Raw genomic sequence first — 6,000 nt, 5'->3', positions numbered from 1 at the left:
AATTCTAGTATTTGGTAAAGCACTCTTAGTGAGGACATATGCATATGGAAATATATATACATATATATATATATACACAAACCGAATATGACTAGCAGAGAATATAACTTGTGAGAACATTCCCCCTCCCACCAGCACGTCTATCCCTTTGTATTTACATAAGTATGCTAAACTAAAGACACTCTTCCCCACTCAGATGCTGTGCCTCATACTTATCCTCTCCAGAACACACATTTTTCTACACTTAATCTATAATCCCAGAGTACTTTCATGTTGGACTATCTTGTGTATAAATAAATACATGCCTCTACACTCTCTTACCCCTGCATTAACCACACACCATAGAAATCCAGATTGAGACTCACTTAATTCACAAGCATACGACCATTGTTTCTCCTTTGCTGTATCCCCAGATCCTTCATGGAAATTCTCTTCTTAGTTCACATTCATATCCAAAGCCAGGCACAGACAGTTCCCACTGACATCTACATATATCCAACCCTGAAAGCATATTCCAGGCAACAAAAAGTTGATGAAAAGTTTTTGGCACAGGTTTTGTAGTCAGAATCTGCTGTAGGGCCTAAGGCACAGGGAAGAGTCTCCAGAATGGATAAGAGAGGCAATGGATCTCACTGCCCATTGTGCCTGAAATGTGGGCTTAAATAACTATGTTGCCCCCAGTATAGCCTTTGTGCATTTATCCACTGACTGTAACTAGATTAGATCATCACTCCTGATTTGTCTCCCATGGAAGGGGTGGTTTCTCCTGGTCAGCTTCAGAAAATCTAAATTAAAAGCAGTCATCATTTCTTGACAAACAGTTTTATGAAACTCTACTGAGGAAATGTACATGGGGTGTGGTTCGGTACTTAAAGAATAAAAAAAACATAGTAATCAGAGAATTGCAAAGAATAAGTCAAAACAGAGAAAGGTCTTACTTTTTTCTAAAGACTTTCAGAATCTTGTTGGAAGCATCAGTGCAATGATAAATGCTGAGGTAAAGGTGAGATGTACAGTGAGGATGGGTTGTGTTGACACTGATCGATATCCTGTGGTATCAGTCTTCCTTTCAGTGTAAAGGGCACAGATGGGGACAGACAAGACGATCCTGTGCAGACACATCCTACTCAGTATCATCATTTAAAGCCACAATCCAGCCCTAATATGAGCTTTTGCCACCTAGACCTCTGCAGCCACAGAGGTATCACTGGGGCTTCCTCTATGGACAGACTTGCTCTCCTAGATTTGGTGGTACTGACACAGACAGTACTGCAAGACAGCTATGCAAACTTTCATCTTTAGGACACCCTGAGAGATAATTTAGGGTATTGGGGCAGGAATATTAGACATTTAATTTCTCTGGTGCTCAGTAGTATATCAGGGTTAAAAGGATTCTTGAAGGAACATCTCAAGAAAAGCAAGAGAAATGGTTAGTCTAGGATAGGCTATTCCATCCCTATGAATTTTTGGAGGGACAAATCAAGAGCAGCACATATCACAGCACCTATTCATGAGTTCAGCGAGTTGGCACAAACAGGCTACCAATTTTAATGTGAGAAGGATTTACTTCTGTAGTCCCACATAGTCAGGGAGGCATCCCATGAGGTGTAAAAGTACCTAAGACACTGTTTCAGAGCAAGTTAGCTGATACATCATGACCAGAGAGCTCTTGTGTTGTATGAATTCCTAGGATTTGTTTTCCCATTACCCTTGTAATGGATCCCCCAAGTGAATTCCTATAGAGGAAATAGGTTAAACACATCAGATTAAGCCAGTCAGATGCCAGACTGGAGCATTATGGTGATGCATAGAAGAGTACTCCATGGATAGAAATTGTCAAGAAGTGGTATTCTCTGCCTTGGGAATAAAGGCCTACTTTAAAAAAGGAAGCAAAACACATAAGTCTATTTAGGCTTCTAACTCCATGTTTAGACAGTGAGGAACTGTCCTGATTTTCAGTTGTGCTAAGCAGTCAGCATCTCTCATCGAATTTAGAGAGATGTAGGGGCTCCAAAAACCTCTGAATATGTAGATTTCTGTTTTGATGTTTTAATGCCATTTAACAGAGTAGCTTTGATTTCATAAACCAGTGAATTTTGTAACACAAGTTAAATAGAAAATCCCAAGGCCAAATGGTGGGTTCATCAGTATTTGACACTTCCAGTCATTCTCTGCAGCTACTGACCACTTTTGAAAATTTCTGGAAATTATCAGAAAGCAGTGTTTACTTATATGTTGGGAAATCATGGGAAGTGAGGAGACTACTGCAGGGCAAAACAATTCCCAGGACTGCACTTGGCTCATACAGCTCCACCAGATCACGCTCAGGGCCATGATGATGCATGCCTCTGCCACCATGTGGGTCTCTCTGGCAGCTGACCCCAGCAGAGGCTGACCATGTACTCCAGCCCATCCTCCAAGACTGTGGGATTATGGTTCTCTGCTGTGCTTCTCAGTTGTTGTCCTCTTTGACACAGTGAGCAAGGCAGGCAGAGGATACAGGGAAGCATCTCTCAGCTATGCTCTGCAGTCCATAGCAGAGCCATGGGAACATACACAGGAGTAGGGAGCTCAGAGCAGCAGAAAGGCAGTTTTTTTCCCTGGGTTACGAGGATGGCTGGGAGATGAGCAATCCCCTGTGCAGAGCTGGTCCTCCTCCCATGATCATCACTACTGCATTCTCTGACAGAACCCTTTTCCTGTGTCTGTTAGATAAAACTATTCACTTGCCATCTTTTCACTAGCCGGTCAGAAATGACAAAACACTTCTCTATTTCACAGACCATTGGGACTCTTCTCTGCAACTGACCTATATTGGTTATAAGCTTCATTTGTTCTGGCCTGCACTCCTCTCTCTTCTCCCACATGGAGCACATGCACTGCTCCTCCCCCTCAAACAAACACCTTTACACATCCAAGGACATTGTAAAAATAAAATGATCACAACCTGGCCCTCTGGGAACCTCGGTTTTACAGTTTGTCCCACTCTGATGCCAACAGAATTCACAACCCAGTTCAAGAGAGACAGACAGTGAGTGAGAGAAAGCAGGCAGACAGGCGCAGACAGGAGATGGAGGAATCAGGGAGAGAGAAAAGGAGCAGAAGGAAAGAAACGGGGTTCCTTGTTTAGAACATAATGGAGAAAGGGGGATGGAGTTATAAGGACAACAAAAACAATTACAGAAAATTGAAGGACAAGAGAGAGAAATAGATGGAAAAAAACCCCAGGAAAGTACAGAAGAGAAAAGAAATGGAAAAAAGGGAAGAGGGGGAGGTCAAGTCAGGGAGCAAAGCAGTGCCTGTGAAACAAGGCAGAAGAAATAAGAAGGTGCTTGTGAATCTGGGCACTAGTTTTTCACGTCTCTTTTTCCACCGTGAGTACACTGTGAGGAAAAGGATAAGAGGAAAGGAAAAGGAGGAGAAATAAATACCTGAGCTGCCATCTTAATCAGCTTCTAATAGTCAAGCAGATACGCTTGAAACAGGCAGTCCACAAGTTGCAAACAGTCAGGTACAAATTGCAGTTCAGCAGGTAGGAAACAGTCTGCACTAGCATAGTGGCATTTACATTCCTGGGTCCACTGGGTCTCTCTGTGCACTGGCAGCGAGCCCTGAATGCATAAAAATGCTTCTGTTTAGTACCGGGGAATTGTGCTTTGATGGATGCTCTGCATCCTCTCTCAGGTTCCAATAAGAAAATCTCAGCCCCAAATGTACAAGTGCAGCCAGTCTCCCTTCTTTTCATACAAATCCCTTCCTCCCCACTGCCTGATGCCGGCTCTCATTTGCACTCCAAGGGTTCACCTCTATCTAGCCTTGTTCTTTTGTTGCTCTGCCTTCTCTCTCCTCTTTCCTTATGGCTCCCCTTCCTCACTCCTATCCATTCAGCTCACCCTTACATAGGCCTATATAAACACACACACAGAGAATTTATCTCCACCTCTGTAGTTATCCATTTATCTATGAGTGTAGTACCTGGCTAGCACACTTCTCTCTCCCATAGACACTCCACGGATTTCCACACCACAACCCTGCCAAATCTGCCTCTCTTTCCTTCCTTCACTGCCTTTCTCTTGCTGCCCCCCAGCCAGTCTGCTTCTTTGTCTCTCCCTGCACAGTTCTTTATGTTTTTTCCCTTCTTTTCAATCCATTCTTCTTCCTTCTCCCCAACTCTGCCCATCTGTCTGTCTGTCTGTCCCTCCTTCCCACAGTTCTCTCCAGCTGAGACACATGTACCCCAGTGTCTCTCCCCTTGTTCCCCCGCCACATTTCATTTCTTTGTGTTTCCTACACACCCAGACCCACACTGGCTCTCTCCCATACTGAGAGGAGGCAGCAGCAAAGAATTTGCTGCTGACCGCTGCATTGCTAGGAGGCAAACACATGGCTGGCCTTGTGCAGGCCAGTTTCTGCCTGAGTGCCCCAAGTCACATATCCCCAGCATCATCTCCAGCACTGGGAAAACAGATGGTAGAATAAATGAGCGCAGTCTGATAAAAGGAGGAAAGGGTGCCTGCCTTGGATGCTCCTCACCCACACAGAGACACACATCCAACATGGGCACAGCCCTCTCGCTCCTATACCAGTCCAGCTTTGTGCCAGAGCTAGCCAGCTGAACAGGACACAAGCTCTTACCTAGCACCAGATGAAAAAGAGAGGGGTAGGAGAGGGTGGTAGTGGATAGAGTCACCAGTGGCTATTTTTCTGACCACAGCTTCTAATCCTGGAAAGCAAAGTACATGGGAGGAAATAAGTAGTCTTAAGGTCATGGGAGGGCTGGTACCATGGGAGGTGTAGCAGAATTGTGGGGACATATAAGACCTCCACATGCAGAGACAGGAGGAAAAAGGCAAGAGGCATGGACAGGGAAGAGGAATCGTCCATCAGAATAGCTGTGGACCAAGATGGCATTCAGGGATCACTTCTATCTCAGTGAAGAGGGAAAGCTAACCAACTGGCAATCTTAGCTGTGAGTGCCATCAAGAGCAATGACATACTCTGCTGAAGGGGAATAGCCCCATTCCTCAAAAGGGACAGAAACCAGAGGGCAGGGCTTGCGTTACTCTGCTTTTGCTCATACCAGAACCATCCTTCTGCTCCTATCCAGTTTCATGACATTCCCCAAGAATGCTCCTTTACCTCTTCCACTGCCTCCCCAGATACCTCTATCCAGAGACTTGCAGCATCCTTTCCTCTGCATTTACCTGTTAGAAGAAACCCATACCTATTATCCTTTCCAAACCTAACAGAATTCCTCTTTCATCTAACATTTTCACGTTTATTGCAGCCTCTCTTTGCTGACAACAGCACTGAAAAGCATTACCTTAACCCTGCAAGACATCTTTCCTAGATACTCTGTTCTGCTGTGCCTACAAGCTGATTTCATGCCTGCTGTTTCAACTATAACCTGAATCTCAACACTTCCAGTTTTGCAATCCTCAAACTGAAGACACCCAACATCACAAAGTCCTAGATATGGTACACAATGCCCACAAATAACTGTTAGACTAAGAAAGAGCAACACTTAACAAGACTCAAAATTGATTAGCAAAAGCACAGAAGGGAAACCAATACAGAAAATATTCCTTCCATCCCTTTTGCTGCATGAACTGATTGTGAAGTTTCTGTTGTGAGATATCAATGCTCAAGCTGTAGTAGGCATCTCTGCCTGGTCAGGTGGAGGTGCAGGTTCTCTTTCCATTCCCTGAATGTATTCATGATGCACCATCTGAATTAGGCATAAACACGTGTTGCTGCCCACTCTCCCCCTCCCCAACACCGCCCCCCTCCCCAAAGGAAAAAAAAAAGGTTTAGGCAGTAAAGTCGTGATAATTTCTGGCAAAGGAAAATAGAGATAGTGGAGATAGCACTGGAATTAATTAGTGTTTTTAATGGTTTTATGAAGATATGTGGGCACCAATTGTAGATATCTATTTCTCTCCACTCAGAAATTCCCTCAGAAGAGCTGTACTCAAAACGAATTTCCAACATCTCTTCACA

This window comes from Erithacus rubecula (genome assembly GCF_903797595.1).
Source record: "Erithacus rubecula genome assembly, chromosome: 4".
In the NCBI taxonomy this organism is placed as follows: domain Eukaryota; kingdom Metazoa; phylum Chordata; class Aves; order Passeriformes; family Muscicapidae; genus Erithacus; species Erithacus rubecula.
Note: the sequence above shows the minus strand (reverse complement) of the source record.